Below are 19,670 nucleotides of genomic sequence, written 5' to 3'. Positions count from 1 at the left end.
CTGATTTTCAACTCTTGGAAAGCTGCCTCTCTTTGTTCATTCCAATCAAATGGCACATTTTTATGAGTTAACTGAGTCAATGGCATGGCAAGCTTGGAAAAGTCTTTCACAAACCTCCGGTAGTAACCTGCAAGTCCCAGAAAACTTCGGACTTCTATCACATATGTCGGTCTAGTCCAATCCACAATGGCTTCAACTTTCTGAGAGTCAACAGAAACTCCATCCTTGTTGATTACATGTCCCAAAAATGCAACACTGTCAAGCCAGAATTCACACTTGGACAATTTAGCATATATTTTCTTTTCTCTCAAAATCTACAAGGTGGTTCTCAGATGGTTCTCATGTTCTTTCCTGTCTTTCGAATAAATCAAAATGTCATCAATAAATACAACAATGAAATCATCCAGATATGATTTAAATACCCTATTCATAAGATCCACGAAAGCTGCAGGTGCATTGGTCATCCCAAACGGCATTACTAAAAATTCATAATGTCCATATCTGGTTCAGAATGTAGTTTTCTCTACATCCTCAGCTCTAACCTTTAATTGATGATACCCGGACCTGAGGTCAATCTTGGAAAACACTTGGGCACCCTGAAGTTGATCAAACAAGTCATCTATTCAGGGCAAAGGGTATTTGTTCTTGATAGTCACTTTATTCAGTTCCCGGTAGTCTATACACAATCTCAAAGATCCATCCTTCTTTTTGGCAAACAAAACTGGAGCACCCTAAGGTGAAGTACTCGGACGGATATATTTCTTATCTAACAATTCCTGCAGTTGGGTTTTCAATTCTTTCAATTCAGAGGTAGACATTCTATAAGGAGTCTTGGAAATAGGTTGTGTCCCCGGAAACACTTCAACAGTGAATTCAATCTCCCTATCCACTAAGTCCACAGGTAAGTCAGTTGGAAACACATCAGGAAAGTCACAAACAACAGGGATTGTTTCTACAGTAGTACTGTCAGATGGTGCAGTCAGTATACAACACAGGTAACCCCTACATCCCTTCCTAAGGAGTTTTACAGCTTTCATAGCCGAAATCAAATACGGGGGAAGAACTACCCTATTTCCAATAAAAGTAAATTCAGGCATTCCCGGTGGTCTAAACACAACAGTTTTATTTGCACAATCAACGGTAGCACAGTATTTAGTCAACCAGTCCATCCCCAAAACACAATCAAAATGACTAATATCCAAGGGTAACAAATTCACATATAACACCATATCACCAATCATAATATCACACGCCGGATAAACATGAGTACACATCATAGAATCCCCAGATGGTGTGGATGCAGATAACACATATGTCATTTGTTCTAGAGGTCTAGTCAATTTTCGAGAGAAAACATGCGATACAAAGGAATGCGTAGAACCAGAATCTATCAGTACACATGCATTTTGAGAACATACAGAGAGTGTACCTGACACCACAGTATAGGTGTTGGGTACGTCACCAGGCACTAAGGCGAACACTTTCCCTTGCCTTAATGTTTCATTATTTGCATTCCCTCTAACATCGGCCCTTGCATTTGGTCTTGCTACGGAAACAGACCCGGTGGAACTTGTCATAGGATGGTTAACCTCATTGGATCTCATCGGGAAATCCCTCACCATGTGGCCAATCTTGCCACAACGAAAACACGCACCTGATACTCGATAACAGGCACCTTTGTGCTTCTTTCCGTAGTCGGGGCAGTTTGGAGTAGATCCGCCACTTTGGCTAGAGCTGCCGGAGGATCCTGTATATTGCCTTTTCAAAAACGATCGGCCTTTCTTGAAACTGAATCCAGTCCTTTTTCCTCTCCATTCTGTTGTTGGTGTTGTAGTTTGTTTCTTAGCTGCTATTGTGGCTTCTGCCATCAATGCCTTGTCAAGTACCTCCACATAAGTAGGTAATTTTAGGACACCCACTCGGTCAAATATTTCCAGGTCCAGCCCTCCCTCAAACTTCCGTGCTTTCTTGTAATCAGTATCCACCATATGTGGAGCAAACCGTGCTAGTTCGGTGAATTTAGTTTCATACTCTGCTACAACCATTCTTCCATGTTTAAGTTCTTGGAATTTTGACACTTTCCGATCCCTGAAACATTGGGGAAAGTACTTGTCGTAAAAGATAGTATTAAACTGTGCCCATGTCATATTCCCATTGCCATTTCGGATCAGTGACCACCACCTGTGAGCTTCTTCTTTCAGAGTGTAGGTGGCTAGGAGGACTTTCTGAGTTTCAGTACAAGGGAACACTTCATACAACTTCTCCATTTCAAGTAGCCACGTCTCTTCTTTCAAAGGTTCAATTCCACCATAGAACGCTGGCAGTTTCATTTTCATGAATTTCTGTGTCAAATTGATGATGTCATTGTTATCTGCCTCGGTTTGTGCTCGTGGAGGCGGAGGGGGCAAAGGTTGTTGTCTCTGTTGTTGTGTCAAGGTTTCAGTCAATGCTGCTAACATTTGTTCCATTCGGCCTATGCAAGCCTCTGAAGATTCACTTTCACCACTTCCCCTTGCATTCTCCATCTTACTATACAGACATCAAATGACAATAAACACATGCATAATCTTATTCGTTTCCTTCAATTCATTTGATTCAAATGTACATTCAGTTTTCATATTCAGTTGCATTACCACACACTCACACATGTAGATGGAATGCCCCTAACTCTTACTAGGACATCCTAAGCTCATACGGACCTGTGTGTGCGGTAGAACACGTGCTCTGATACCACTCTGTCACGACCCAAACTTGCCCCTATAGGTTTAGCACTGTAACTAGCCAGTAATCCGTGGATTACCAAAGGCCTCTGAACAGATTATCAAGTAATAAGGGGCTGCGGAAGCAATAATACAAAATAGACAAGGTCCAATGAGTTGTGACAACGTACATGGGACAGAACATTTTAAAACTTATTTATATATACATAAACATGCCAGTCAAGGACACCAATATTTACAAAATAATTACAGAAGTGAACTTCCCAAGATTTGACTATACAATGCAAACTCGGAGACTAGCATGAAATACAAAAACAACCATGGCATTAAACTTCGATCGGAACCTCCCCGGGAGGCACAAAGGTTGGCTGACAAAACGGTGCAGAAGGCCGTCAACTCTGGCTCTGGGCATGTGCCGGCTCACCTACATACATAATATACTGTGAGCGAAGGTCCAGTGAATAATAACAGAGTAAAGGGGTTATATGAATGATGTCCAGCACAAGTTAGAATCCATCATTTAAATAAGAGCATAATCAGACTTCAAAACAGAAACAGATTCATATACATTTTCATATTTAGATTTTGCATAAGATAATACGTGGTACACCCATTAGCTATCAGATCAGATTGGTCCAGAGACCCACACATATAGTTGGTACCAACGACCACAAAGGTCCATATCTTGCGCGCAAGTAGCCATGGTATTGTTACCCCCAAGCAAGGGCCACGTGCAGATTGGCCGCGGTATTGTTACCCCCGGGCGAGGGCCACATGTAGATTGGCCGCGATATTGTTACCCCCGGGCGAGGGCCACGTGAACTAAGGCTGCCACAAATACTTTTCAGAAAATTGGACATTCATTCATCATTCGTAAGATAGCATTTTGGAAAACAGATTATACCGTACTAGTCAGAAAATACATAGGTTAAACATAACTTTACAGAGTTATTACTCACAGTGGGCCTTGAGACAGACAGACGGAGTAAACTTGGTCAAACGGTATGTGGTACGTGACCTACATAACACATAGCAGATGCACACTTGAAACACACGATCTAATTGCACAAAACTTATTTCATTGGCCCTTAGTGTGTTTCTAATTTCCTATCCTCATTATGGGGTCTAAAACATGGCTTAGGAATGCCTAGGATGGAATGAGGATGCAAAGATGCCTTGGAAAACATTTTTCAAAACTTGCTGAAAACAGGGGTCTTGCTCGAGCGTGGCTTTCTTCGCTCGAGCGAGCTTGTCAAAACAAAGGGGTCACTCGAGCGTAAACTCCTTCGCTCAAGCGGTGTGTAAAAATGCAAAAGTACTGGTTGTTGAAATTTTATGCTCGATTCCCGCTCGATGCTCGCTTGAGCGTGAGACACAGCTCTTCGCTCGAGCGTAGGTCTCGTCGCTTGAGCATGCATCTGCGTGCACCAAAAACCTGAGAGCTTGCAATTTACGTTCGAGCCACCATTCCTTCGCTCGAGCATAGCTCTGAACAAACGACGGTCTCTCGAGCGTGGAATCCTTCGCTCGAGCGAGGAAGCCAAATTCTGGAATTTCCAGATTTGCCTCCAAAGCTCAAACCAAGTATTCAACACCTCAAAACTCGACCTCTTGGGCCCATTTTCTGGAAAACACTTGTAAACTCATAGTATAAGGTGTTTCAAAGATCAATTTGTAAAATCAAAGCCCAAGGATGAGTCAATTGAACAATTTCAAATAAAATCTCAAGAACAAAACTTGAATGTAACAGGCAAGAATCTCCTTGAAACCAAACCCTCAAAAACTTGATCAAACTTGATAATTTGATGGACAACAAGATAAATGGCCACAATGTGAGTGAAATTAATACATGCATGGAAGAAATCTTAGAATTCAAACTCAAAACATGGAAATTTATGCATGCATGCATGAATTACTACTCAATTCAACATTTAAACCAATTCTTGACTTTAGACACTAATTAACCATGAACCATGAAAGAATTAATCTAAAATTCATAATTGAAAGGGAAATCTCCTACCTTAAGTCTTGAATTCCAAGTCTAGGAGCTCAAATTTGCCAAGCCTCTTCAATTCTCCTATGTTCCAAGCCCAATCTCTATATGAATTCAAGTTTCTCTCACTCTCCCTCTATCCCACGGTTTGGACAAGAAAAATGGCTAAGGAGAGATGTTTCTAAGTGTACTGAAGTTGGTCTCCAATAAGTCATTAAGTGGCATTTGTGTAATAACTCAAACAAGTATAAATTAACATGATTTAATCTAATTTAATCGCTCTGAACCGAATTTTAGTTAAACCTACCATAAAATTACATAAAATCTAACTAACACAAAACATTAATCAATTTCGGAATCGGACGCCGATAAGGCTTTCAATTCGCAGTTTAAAGTCAAAGACATGAACAGATCATTTTATGGCAAACAGATAGAAACACATAATTAATGCAATGCACATGAAAATAAATCCCAAATCCTTTCTAAATTATTGTTAAGCATAATTAATCATGAATTAGCATTAATCGGCGGTCGGGGTCATTACATTTGGGCCACTTGGAAGTTGAGACACTTAATACTTACGGATAAGCTAGCTCGTTGGTTGCTTCTTCTCTTCGAGTTTGACCTTAAGTACGTCACTCGTAAGTCAGTCAACGGGAGAGCAGTAGTGGAATTTCTGGTAGACCACCCAGTAGAAGAAGATGAAGCGGTAGAGTATCCGTTCCTAGATGGGGAGATCCTGCTGGTAGAAGAAGAGACATGGGCAATGTACTTTGATGGAGCCACTAATCAATACGGTTATGGGATATGTGTGTTGCTTATAGCACCCGATGATTCCCATATGCCCCTAGCTTTGAAACTTCAGTTTAAAGTATCTAATAATGAAGCAGAGTACGAGATGTGTATTGCTGGATTAAAAGCTACCCTAGAACTAGGGCCAGTAAGGTTGGACGTCAGCGGAGACTCGAACCTGGTTGTTTCTCAAGCCAATAGAGATTGAAAGGCCAAGGAAGAGAAAATGGAGGTTTATCATTAGATCTTGGACATTCTGATTCCAAGGTTTGAAAAATTGACATTTACACATTTACTAAGAGAGAACAATCGGTTTGCTAATGCGCTGGTAACTCTAGCCTCCATAGTAGACATACCGCTCAGGGTGAAGATGCTGCTTACGAGACAATAGCCGCAATAAGTGAAGTTCAAGACAAGAACCCCTGGTATTACGACATTTGGAACTTCTGGAGAAGGACGCGCATCCACCAGAGACAAATACCAAGGATAAATGGGAAATAAGACACCTAGCCGTCCAATTCATCATCTGCAGAAATAAGTTATACAAAAGGGGGCATTTGGAAATGCACAAGCTCTGTGTCGAATAAGAGGAGTCGAAAGTTCTCATGGATCCACAAAGGAGAGTGTGGAGTACACATGAATGGTGTGATGCTGGCTAGGAAGACCCTCAGGTAGGGCTATTATTGGTCAACCATAGAGGATGATTGTATCAACTTTGTTCGACAATGCCACAAATGTCAAATCCATGCTAATCGCATGAACATCCCACTGTCAAAGCACTACAACATAACTTCACCATGGCCTTTTTTAGTCTGGGGAATTGACGTCATTGGGGTAGTCTCGCCAATGGGTTCAAATGGACATGAGTTCATTTTAGTAACGATTGACTATTTTACCAAGTGGTTGGAAGCTCAGTCTTATTTTGTGTTAAAAGCGTCACATGTGGCCAAGTTCATCAGAAATAACATCATCGATAGGTATGGAGTGCCAAATGAGATCATATCGGACAATGGCTCACACTTCAAAAAGGAGGCAATAGATTTGCTTGAGAAATACAACATGGCTTTTCACATCAACATATAGGCCACAGACCAACAAAGTTGTTGAAGGCATGAACAAGAATGTCAAAAACATCCTACGAAATATAGTGGAGACCTACAAGGACTGGCCAAATAAACTACCTTTTGCGCTCTGGAGTTATAGAACGTCAATTCAAACATCAACAGGGGCCACCCCCTATTCCTTGGTATATGGGATGGAAGTTGTTTTGTCAATCAAGATCGAAGTACCGTCGTTGAGAATCATGGCCGAGTGTCAGATAACAGAGGCGGATTGGCAGCAGAATAGATTCGAAGAATTGATGTTGTTTGATGAAAGGAGGTTGAAGGCATTGTGTCACATCTAAGGATATCAATGCAGAATTGCCTGGGCCTTCAACGAGAAAGTCAAATCCAGAAACCTTAAGACAATCGAGCTCCCATCCATGACCCTAAGGAAAAGTTTAGACCCAATTAGATTGGTCCTTACATCATCAAATCTATCTAGTCGGGGAGAGCAATCATCGTTATGGATTTAGATGGCTTAGAGTTTTCGCAACTGATCAACATAGATAAGTTAAAGAAATACTATCCTTGAGAGGCTAGCTAGGTCGAAAATCTGAAAGGGCGACCTAGGCAAAAGTTAGAGCATGAAAAAATTAGAAATAAAGAAAAATAGAGCTCGTAAGGTTTAAAAGCCGAAAGGGTGGCTTTGGAAAAAGTTAGAGCGCAAAAAGAGAGTAAATACTCGAGGGAACCCTAACCAAACTACGTAAGGCCTGATTCCCATATTTGGGATACGTAGACAACTTTATCCTGAAGTTCGGCCATAACCATTTTCAACTCAACTCAACTGTCCTGTCCATTTGTTTGATCGGTCCATCTTTTTCCGTCATATGTTAGCTTGGATGTGTTACCTCTATTTGGCAGAAGGGCCAGTTGCAGGATAGAGTAGTGGCAAACGTGAATGCAATTGTGGGCAATTATGATCTTCTTGATTCAGGGTTGTACATCTTGAGGATTGATTCTATGTGTGTCAAGTAATGACCGTTTGCGAAAATTATTTTGAAGGGTTTTAATAAAGTTGATTTTCTCAAAGTTTTACTTTTTGCAACACTGACCATTATTTGGACCAAAAAGGAAAATTTTCAGTATTCATAACTTTAACTACATGATTTTAACACAAGTACATCCTCTAACTCTCAGGTTAAACCAAAGTTGCTTTTACATCATAAAACTTGAAAAGAAAAGTCAAAGCAATAAACTAGGGGCACAGATAAGTCAGTTGATAGTCCTCTGTCTCCTGTCCGCACCCTTGGAAGTCTCTACAGCCAAGGATGGTCTAACCTGTGCCTCATTCTTAAGCCAAGCCAAGCACTCGCCAGAAAGGGTGTAATTAAAGCTAGCAGCAGGGGCCAGAAGCTCTCTCCTCCTCCAAGCAGCGAGGTACCGAGCCAAGTACGAGGCATGAACTGGAAATTGAGCAAAATATTCAACCCCCTCATCTGGACGAGTCTGATCATGCCCAAACTGGCGTCTGAACCGGAAAGGGAAGTAGAAGACACAGTGTGTGGGGCTGATCAGCTGTATACCCGGCTACCCAGACATGTTGTAGCTCATCTCGACCAAGTTCAACTAGGGCCAACGCCAGGTAATGTCAGTCGCAGATCTATTGTACATCCAGTCACACCACAATACCACTGTGGGAAAGTCCACTAGCCACGGGTGAAAGAAGTAGGATATGATCGAATACTCGGGGAAAGGGTTTATGACCTTTAGCTTATCCATCAACCACACCTAGGAAGGGATAAAAAGAACAGAGATTAAAGAATAGAGAGATGTGCGTTGAGAGAAAAATAAGGAAAGGACTTCAAGAGAAAATAGAGAGTGAGTGCCCAAAATGATGTGAGAAATCATAAATAAGAAAGGATGGGAAACAATACCTGGAGAAGTAGTGGACTCCCCAGGAACTGAGAAGTCTCTTGTTGATGGCGTGTCCAAACCCATCAAAGTTTTGGCCAATGCCAAACCTATGCAACTCTGACCCTCCTTGAGACGTTGGGCCACTTCGATAAACCTAATGCTGGCTCCGCTGTAACTAGGGGAAAATATGAAGTGTCTGAGAAAACATAAGCAGAGGGAGTATTGACGATAACCTTGCCAGAGAAGGTCACTTCTGTCTCTCATACCAGAAAACCGATGAATCAAGCCAGGTATATCAAACTCCTTGTCATGAGCCAAGGACCGAGCCTCATATAAAGTAAGCCCACACATCCATTCAAGAGACTATACATGACCAAAACGGGGTTGAGGCATAACCTCCTTATCGGGTCAGGATTTCATTAATTCTTGAAACTCTTTGAGAATAGGACACAACTCTTGTGATCTAAAACGAAACACATAAGTAACCGGATCCCAACAGCTGGCAGCGGCTTGAAGGAATGGAAAATAAAGTGGAGTGCAACTTAACGAAAAAAGAGCGTTTATGCCAAAACTGTTAAAATTTATCTTTTCTATGCCGTCCAAAGTGGTCATCCAATCCTTAAGCCTCTCAAAAAGAAAAATCTCCATTTTCAGAGAAAACTAGCATAAAGATGAGGTTCTGTCGAAGAAAGGGCAAGAGAAGACCTTTATAGAAGATAAAGGTTGTGTGAGTGGCTGAGAGGTGTTGCCAGTTGTCCAGCCGCAAGTCTTGGTTGGCCGACCAGCCAATTCACTACCCGGCCGACCAAGTATGCTGGCCAGGTAGCTGGGCAGTAGTGTTATGTTGGCCATTTTTGCTTTTGAGTTTTGTTTTGAGTCTTTTGTTTCTAGCAAGTGTAAATAGCTGTGTTTAGGTTATTTTGCTTTATCGAGTTGTATTTTATATTTTGGTCGGTTTTAGGCTAAATATCTGGTTAAGAACTCATTCGAATGTGATCATTCTCAATTTCAAATTCAAATACAATCATCAGTTTTACGCAAGTGTTGTGCCATTCTCGAGATGTTGTACAAAAATAAAGCTCTTTTTTTATTATTAAAAAACTATAGGGTATGACCCCGATCATAGTTTTTACAAAAGAGAAAATACAAGTTTGTAAAGTAAAAAGTAAAGACCTATTTGAAGCTATACAAAGTTTTAAACTACAAAGCAAAAGAAAAGAGTAAAAGGAATACAAAAATCGGTGTCAGTCGCATCAGGTGCGTTGAGAGGCTCTCTTTGTCCTCTTCCGAGGAGGGGACTCAAGAGCACTGTCACTATCAGTGTCGCTGTCGTCAGAGGAGTGGGACTCAGAGCCGGTATCATCCTCTCCACTCTCTAACCCAGAACCATCATCATCCTCCCCGCTCCCAAACCTAGAGTGTCCGCTCATCGTCTCCTCAGTGCCGCTAGTCTCGGCATCATCTCTACGCAAAATCGGCTCTAAATATGAGGAAGTCTCCTGCACTTGACACTTTTTACTATGACTCCGGGCACCCCTACTTCTGCCCCGACCTCTACCCTTGCCCCTGCTGTGTACAGGAGCCTATCTACCTCTCCTTCCTGTAGCTGGAGGAGGAACCGCCAGTGCTGCAGGTACAAGTGGAGACTGAAAGTAAAAAACAGAGTATCAATACAGTTACGTGAAAAATCAGTATGACAAAAGAGAATTAGCGCAGTTAGATGAATGAGAAAAGTAAGGGTTCTTGATGACCATGGTAGGCAAGTGAGGCCTCCCTTCTCCGTACCACCTGGACCAAGGAGTCGACGAACTGAAGGAGGCCGTTTACGTACTCCACAAGCACCTGTAAATGAGTTTGAACATCAGTATACAGAAAAGGGAATATGAAACACAAACTCCAAGATAAAATACATACTTACTGCACGTTAGGGTCCCTAACGTACTCCCGCTCCTCTAGATAGTCAACAGGATTCTGGTGGGCCATCTCACTCGGTAGCTAGTATGTGATCGTAGCTAGCATCACAGGCAGACCTACAACTTGTACAGTGGGGGCAACTCCTCCAACATAAGGCTCAGCCATATCTGTAGCGCCTCCCGCACAAGCTCTAGTTAGAGGCGGCATGATGTGGGTCTTAATGAACTCAGTGTAATCCCCAACCCCATGAAAGGGACGGGCGTCTTGCCCTGCCATGAACTGTATGATAACCTCGACCGGTAGACTATTAGCAATCGTCATCGATGTAGGGGGAGGAGCAGGAACAACGGAGGTTGGTAGACCTGTAGTTTGGCACACAAATCTCTCTTTTAAGTACCAGGTCCAGCAAAAAGGACCCTCTAGCAGGATACGCAGCTGGGAGGTATCCCAAGACTTAGCGTACTTATCCTTCATCCCGGCCGGCATTGCCACCCATGGCTGCCACGTCACCTGCAAATAAAGAATTCATAGTTTTTAGTTTTTGTCGATTATCAGAGAATGGGTCAAAGTAGTAGTAATGAAATGGAATGTGCATAAGTTTCAAATTACCTCGCGGGCCGTCACTGTGTTGAAAAAATGACGGTAATAGGCGAAGGTGGTAACGCTATGGTGCTGGGGATGGCATCTGCTATCATATCGTTTGGAGTAGGGGACCGCTGCCTCTACTTCATCTTGTGGAACTGGGGCGAGGACGAGGAAGTAGGCATAGATCCAGAGTTGCAAGAAAAGATTAGTTTGTGAGTCAACAGGAAAAGACAAAAATACAGGCGGAAACATAAATAAAGACAAAAAATGCAAAACAGAAATCATGGTCTACAACAGAAATGGAAATAGAAAGTGCAGTATGTACCTCCCAAGCTCTCTAGTAGCCCCCGACCTTGTTCTCCTTTTTGTGAGAATCGGAGCTCATGTAGCCATACAGAGTGGCGAGGCCAACACCACCCCAGTTGTAGAATAGCACTTGGGGCAACACCACTAAAGTACTAAATAGATACAAACTTACGATATTCCACCTGTTCGGGAATAAGGTGGTACCGAGCAGATAGACCAAGAAGCCCCGGGTGTACTACTCGACCTGCTCTTGAGTCTTTGGCTGACTCCTGTGGAAGTGGTCGTAGAACCAGCTATATCTGACCATGACCAGCCTATCCAATGGAAAACATGCTACGAGCAGATAGATCCAAGCTGCATCTCACTGGCCCTTGTCGATGTCGAAGGGGATCGGATCACCCCCTACTCACAACCCCGTAAGCATGGAGAAATCATAAGGGGTCATCGTCATCTCCTTCATAGAGGAGAAGTGGAATGAGTGGGTGGTGTCCCACCACCTCTCCACCAAGGCATCGAGGACCGACTGGCCTGTAGTCGTGCAAGCCTCGAGCAAAATAGGCCAAAGTCTGCCTCATCAACTAGCTCTCAGACTCGAGCAGTGAGTTCCTGGTACAAGTCTCTCGCAGTCACAGCCTCATAGCCTCTTTAGGTGAGAGCACCACCCTCTGTTGAAAGAAAAGAATTTGTTACATCCATAGCACATGAAAGATTGTAATGAATATCAAAGCAAGCAAAGTGCATAAAAATGAGCAAAAATTCTTACCTCAGAGGCGTTGTGGAAGAAGTGAGATGCATGCTCGCTCAAAAGAAAGTCCTTGGGCGCACCCCGAGCGAAGTCCTCAAACCATAACATACTGCCAAGGGCCATCGCATGTATGCAGGAGTGATAGGTGGATAGATCAAAAGGCCTCACCCTCAGTGGCAGCAACTCAAGCTCGGGCTTCGGAGGGTAAATCTCCTCTATAGCAATATCGGCGACGATATCTTCTGCCACCCTGCCAGCCTCGTTTATCATCAACTCCACTACCTCCGTAGCAGGTAGGAGTACGAGCACCTCGGGAAGGGCACCATCATGTAGAACATCGTCAGCCACAAAGAATGTGGTGGGTGGTGAGAGAAAAACAAGAAAAATGAGGGAAATAGGTGAAAAATCCCAAAATCAAGCCCTAGGAGAGAGAAAAAGAGAGAAAAAAAAAAGTCAAAACTCGGAAGATAGTGCACAAATACCAATAAAAACCCATGAGAATGAGTCTAAAACAATGAGAAGCCCAAAATTCGACCAAAACAAATTCTAATCGGTTCAAAATGTAGAGGGCCAAATGGGTTTTATGAATAAAGTTTTCGTGGATTGTTGGGTAACGCGAATAAAGTCAAAATCTAGAGAGAGAGCACCTAGAGAGAGGGGGGAGGTTTTCGGAATGTAAGGTGTGTGAAAATGAGGCTTGTGTGATGTTTTAAAAGGCCTCGGGTGCGAAATCACAAATTTGCCCCCGATATCGGCATGGGTGGCCAGCCGTACAATCAAATGGCCAGCCAACCCATCTTTTGGCCGGCTGTGCCATTAAGTGGGTCCTGAGGTGTTTTTTTTTGGTTCCATGCATGGGTGGTCTTGTGTTCATCTTTGGGAAGGAAAATCGAAGTATTTAAGTGTGTTTTAACTTTAGAAAATTTCGAAATGTCATTCTAGGTACACCATTTCAAGTCCCATCATTTCTCCGAAGAGGAAAATTGCCCCGATCTCAACCTTGAGCAAGTTGTGTCCTTTTTTGAGCATTTAAGGACCTCCAAACTGTAAGTCAGAGATCTTTTTGTGGTGTTTTTAAAAATACCTCTTTGTGTTTATCTTTTCAATTCTGTAGTCTATTATGTTGCATAGAGCATGCACCGCATTGTTTTTCGCATCAACTGTAGTAATTATATTGTATGTTGTATTCATGTGCATCATGCTTTTCATTAATTGTGTTCACCCTTGTCACCCAAGTGTGATTTGGCTTGTACCCCTTCCCTTTTCTGCACAAAACATAGTTTGGCTTGTACCTTTTTGTCTCACCTCCTCTCTACGTGAAACGTAGTTTGGCTTACACATTTTCCTTGGTTAAAACATTCCCTCTCTCCATATGAAATACGGTGAGATACACCTGTTGGTTACACCACTTTTCTGTCCTTTCACATGAAATGCATTAGGACGTTGCTTCCTCTCGGTTAAAACTTTCCCTCTCTCCCTATGAAATACGGTGAGATAAGTCTGTTGGTTACACTACCCTTCTGACCTTTCGTATGAAATGCATTAGGATGTTGTTTACTTGGTTGAAACCTTCCCTCTTTTCGTATGAAATACGGTGAGATATGCCTGTTGGTTACACCACCCTTCCATCCTTTCGCGTGAAACGCATTAGGACGTTGTTTTACCCAGATAAAACCTTCACTCTCTCTGTATGTAATACGATGAGATACGCCTATTGGTTACACCACCTTTTCGTCCTTTCATGTGAAACGTATTAGGGCGTTGCTTCCTCTTGATTAACACCTTCCCTCTCCTTGTATGAAACACGGTGAGATACGCTTGTTGGTTACACCACTCTTTCGACTTTTCATATAAAACGCGTTAGGACGTTGTTTTACCTAGTTGTAACCTTCCGTGTTTGTTGCACTGTTTTTCCTTCTTTCGCGTGAAATGTGTTTGGAATTGTTGTTTGCTTACTCCTTTCCATGCGAGGCACGGTTAGATTTGTTTTGATTTAATCTTGAGGCCTGTTTCATTCATATGTTGTCATCTTGTTATTGCTTAGTGCATTGTCTTATATCAACATGGATTTTCAAAATAATCGGCTTGGTGAAGCGTATAAGTCTAGCTTTCAAGTGTATTCTTGAGCATATCATTTGCATCTTGTCCTTAAACTACGCTGATTTGATTTCTTGCAAAGGGGATACGTAGGCAACTTTCGAGTTTAACCAATTGCATTTACATTTTGATTGTTTGCCCAAGTCTTACGGCCTTGTCAAATGGGTCGTCTTTGGGCTTTGACATTACTCACCTCATTTTATGACTTCAAGCTCTGTTAAAGAGGGACAACTGTAGACACCCCATCTTAACTGCCCTTAAGACTTGGGCGCCTCACTTTGAACACTCAATGATGAAATGTTACACTGTGCAAATCGTTCAATTTCTTCAACAAAAAGCTTCAATTTTGAGTTTCAGAACCTAAACCTTGTACTCGCTTAGGACCAAAACCTAATTTTTTCTAGCCTAAACACCCAGAGAAGAGCTACCCAACAAGTGGTCTGCAGGCCAATTTTGATTGGCCGGCCGTCCCTCTTCATGGTCGGCCGACCAACCATATTTAGTGCATCAGATATTTTGACAGCTGCCAGTTGTCCCCATGTACATATCTTGCACCAGCTATCTCATTACAGATATATCTGATGTGAGAAGGTGTTTTTCTATAAACACATGACCACCCCTCATGGTTTAGGGTTAGAAAATTTTGCAAAGAGCCATAACTTGTAAAATACACTTCCCTCCTCTCTTGCAATATACATACACCATACATACACCTCCTATGCCAAAACTTGAGGCCCTTTTGCTGAGATTCTTGAATACAATTTCAGCTCTTGAGAGTGTTCAACTTGTGGTTTGTGAACTAGAAGAGCATCCTCTCTTTTAAGAGGTATACTTTAAGCTTTTGTATTATCTTTTCTCCCTCTTTTCTTTGCTTTTTCATACTGATTTTAGAGTTTTTTTGAGGCCTAAATTTGTGATTTTAAGTCACAAAAAAAGAAAAGGGGTTACACACCATTCCTTAGGCTTGTTGGTTGGTTGAAACCCCTTGGCTTTATCCTATTTTTGCTCACTTTTTCCACCTCAAAAACTTGATTTTCAGCACTATTTTTGTGCTATTTCAGAGCTTTTTAGTGTGTTTAATTATGTTTTGAATATAATAGATGTGTTGTTGTAAGCCCTCATGCATTGGTGTATAGGCTTTGGCTTCCCATCCATTTGAGTTGATAGGCTTTTCTTGTTTTTTTATAGCTTTCATGCATGTTCACACCATTGTAATCACCCATTTTTTCATAGCACTTTACAATCTCTTTCATTTCTTTGTTTTTTTGATTAAAGAGTTGTATCAACCAAAAGATTATTGCTTAAGGCATAAGAAAGAGACCCCTCATGCTAAATGGTTTAATCTCTTCGGAGATTCATTATCAGGACATTACATCTCTCTTATGCTAAGCACAACCTCTTGTTTGATACCTCTCTTTATCGCCGGTGCATTTACTTCTAAGGGACTAATTTTTTAGTTAGACCGTTGGAATTCACAAAGGAAAAGTTTATTGTAGCTTACTATCGAGTTTGGATTTAGAGTCATTATCGCTCATTTTGGATTTGACTAGTCATTATCGCTCTTTTCGAGTTTGATTAGCCGTTATTACTCATTTTAGGTTGGACTCCGAATTCATTATCGCTTGTAAATGAGTTTGATTCTTCCTTTGTAATTTCCCCCCATAGAAAAGGGCTTGAAAAGCTCATTTCTCGAGTTAAGTCGTGCTTGCTATTCTTTATTGCTTTGGATTTAGTGGACGTGATCATCACCTTTGGACAAAATTGAAGAAAAGATAAGAAATGGAAAGGTAATGTAAAAGAGCTAATAAAATTGGAGTAAAAAGAGGTAAAAAAGATAATAAAATTTGGTTAGGTTCGGTCGGACGTTATACCGAGCCTATTGGTCTTGAATCATCGCATACTATTTTAGTGATATTTGGTGATTCACAAGGCATGTCTACCCTTCTCTTGAGGTAACTCCATGATAGGGAGGAGGTATTGTCTATCTTTTTTCTTTTTTTTTTTTAATTTATTGAGCTATTGTCCTATCGGTTCTAAGATCATTATGTAACAAATTTGCGACAATTAAAGATTTGTGAATTGAATCTACTCCTCCCTTGATCATCTTCATGATAGGGAAGGACAGAGAGGATAAACATCTTTTGGAAACACTCTGTTTTTGCTCTGTTTCAGCTCTGTGGCAGCAGGGTATCCTCTAGAAGCAGTGGCTGGCCGGCCATCATTCTGTACGGCTGACCACTTTTCAAGGTCGGCCGACCACCTATTTTGTACAGGCAGTGGCATTTTTACAACAGAACATAGCAGAATCTGTGGCCAAAACAGAATAATTTGCTGATTACAAACAGAGCAAATTCTGGTAATAAACAGAGAGGTTTTCGGGAGGATGTTCTTGGTTGTGCGCATGCGGCTCCTCGCCTCTTGTTCAAGTTCATTAAATTAGTACTTTAATATTGTATGTGCAATTAATTAGTTGGCTTCATTCAAATTTGTAATGGCTAGTTGATTTAGTTAATTCAATTGGGGTTTGTAATAATTAGCTTAATTAGGATATTTATTCCGACCCTCTTGTACGAAGGCAAACTTGTAATATTTGTATGTCTTCCAACCCCCATTTCTTTCTTCTTCTTTTTTTCTTACATGGCTACCATGGTAGTATCATGTTTTGATTTCATATCAGAGCCATGCGTTGTATCCATTTTTGCATGCATTGGGTTCGGTTCATCATTCTAATATCATTGTCATTTTCTTACTTACTTGAATGCGTGCGTTACCACATGGTTTGAGTTGATCCATATGACATGTTAAATAAACCGAACCTACTAGTTACATTTTGTATGTGTGCATTAGTCACTTGCATATTAGAGCGTGCATTTTTCTAATTATTTTATCCTCTTTGGCTTGCGTGAGAGTACTAGGTGAGCATTTTTTTGCTTTAGCATGTTGTATGAGTGTTTGTGTTGCCATATCAAGCATACTACCCTGAGACTACATGCTTATTCGAAATAACTGTTTAAATGCCTGTGGATGAAGGCTATTTCACTTAAGTTGGAATGACTTTGATAAATGTACATATGAACTTGCTTTTTCAAATAACACATATTCAAAACTCTTTATAAACATACATGAAATCAAAGCATTCCAAAGTGCGTGAGTAGTCTATGCTTGTGTGCCTCACACAGTAAGTTAGCATAATAATCATAACATGAGCATATACTGTACATAAAAATCACATCATGATTAGTAGAGGCCGATCTTTAATCAGGTGAGTGGGGTGCTCAATTCAATACATTCTCCTCTCATACCTAGGTTCCCAAGCTAAAATACTTTGGTTATGATAGACAAGTGGCCTTTGGCATTGGGTTCGATTCATCATTCTAATATCATTGTCATTTTCTTACTTACTTGAATGCGTGCGCTACCACATGGTTTGAGTTGATCCATATGACATGTTAAGTAAACCGAACCTAGTTGTTGCATTTTGTATGTGTGCATTAGTCACTTGCATATTAGAGCATGCATTTTTCTAATTATTTTCTCCTCTTTGGCTTACCACGGAGTACTAGGTGAGCATTTTTTTGCTTTAGCATGTTGTATGTGTGTTTGTGTTGCCATATCAAGCATATTATCCTGAGGCTACGTGCTTATTTGAAATAACTGTTTGAATACCTGTGGATGAAGGCTATTTTGTTTAAGTTGGAATGAATTTGATAAATGTACATATGAGCTTGCTTTTTCAAATAGCACATATTCAAAACTCTTTATAAATAAACATGAAATCAAAGCATTCCAAAGTAGGTGACGTAGTCTATACTTGTCTGCCTCACATAGTAAGTTAGCATAATAATCATAACATGAGCATATACTGTACATAAAAATCACATCATTATTAGTAGAGACCGATCTTTAATCTAGTGAGTGGGGTGCTCAATTTATTATATTCCCCTCTCATACCTAAGTTCCCGAGCTAAAATACTTTGGTTATGACAGACAAGTGGCCTTTAGCATGAGTCATGTGTTTCTTAAATTTCTCAAAAATATTTAGGTGGCAACTCTGAAATCTGGCAATGCAGTCCATTTTTGACATCTCAGATGATTAAATGGATTTTCTAAGATTTGTCGGATTTAGACTATCATTTGTGTTTTTCTATTTCACATTGCACTTGTGAAACCAGATTCAGAATCAGGGGAGTCCGAACTGTAGGGCTATCGTATCCGAGGAAACTAAACCTCTTCGAGGAGCACAAGAAACTAGTTACACAAACGTAACACTCCAATGTAACACACAAAAATGCTCGTTAATGTACTTTTTCCAAACGTAACACTCCAATGTAATATACATAAAAACACTAAAAAATTATCTAATGTACTTTTTCTCAATGTAACACTCATAATTTGAAATTATACATTTATCCAGAGTTTACTAAGAAATTTTTGAACTCCTTTTGGAATGGTTTGAATAATCTCACACATTTTTTTGAATAGTTTAAAGAATCCCTCATCCTTTTTTTAGAGTGTTACATTGGAATTTTATGTTTTAAAAAAGTACACTAAGGAATTTTTGCGTGTGTTATATTGGAGTATTACGCTTGGAAAAAGTATAATAAAGAGTTTTTTTGGAGTGTTATGGTCGAGTGTTACAGATTGAAATTATACATTTATTCAAACCTTACTAAAGAGTTTTTGTACTCCTTTTGAAATATTTGAAGAATCTCACATCCTTTTGGAATATTTGAAGAATCACATATTTAAAGTCATTTTTATACTTGTTTTGAAATGTTTGAAAAATTTTACATTTCAAGTCATTTCAAATAAAAAAGATTATCATATAAAAGTTAATCTCAAATTTGATCATCATAAGTGGTGTATCTTACATTTCCAGCGCAAAAGAAAAATAGAAAGAAAAACATAATAGAAATAAGAGTATAATCATATATCTAATTTTCAAATAATATATTAAATTTACCTTTTTAAAATCAATGGGACTAATTGATCTATAAGAAAACTCTTGAAATTAATCGGATTATCATTTCTGAAGATGAGATTTATAAGTAAATTTTTCATAAAAATTGAACTTTTTATCAAATGAAGAAAAAAAAAATCCATATAATTTAAAAATAAAAAACTCTTTATTTATGAAGAATGTTCATCATTGGAATCCATATATATATATATATATATATATATATATATATATATATATGTGTGATTTTTTGTTTTTTATTTTTTCCTTTTTTTCCCTCTTGGTCGAGGACAAAATAATGTCACACAAACCAATAGTAAAACTAAAAATTTGGAAAGCATGTCAGCTCTATTATCTATCTTAAATTTTAGGAGAGAAAAAAAATCTACAATTAAGAAACACATGTGTACTCCTTTCAAATTTTATTATAGTTAATTATATTTTCTTTTTCAATTTCTTTCTCATTCAAAGAATTCCCTTTTTTTTTTTCTTTTCTTCAAACATCCCAATAATTACTTTCTTACACACAAAAAAAAGAAAAATCAAAATGCCTTTACTTCGATTATTTGTTGATTAATATTCTATATGGGCTACGCTA

This window comes from Camellia sinensis, chromosome 5 (assembly GCF_055761805.1).
Source record: "Camellia sinensis isolate YWXY chromosome 5, ASM5576180v1, whole genome shotgun sequence".
NCBI lineage: Eukaryota > Viridiplantae > Streptophyta > Magnoliopsida > Ericales > Theaceae > Camellia > Camellia sinensis.
The sequence above is the reverse complement of the archived record's forward strand: the minus strand, read 5'-3'. Positions refer to the sequence as shown.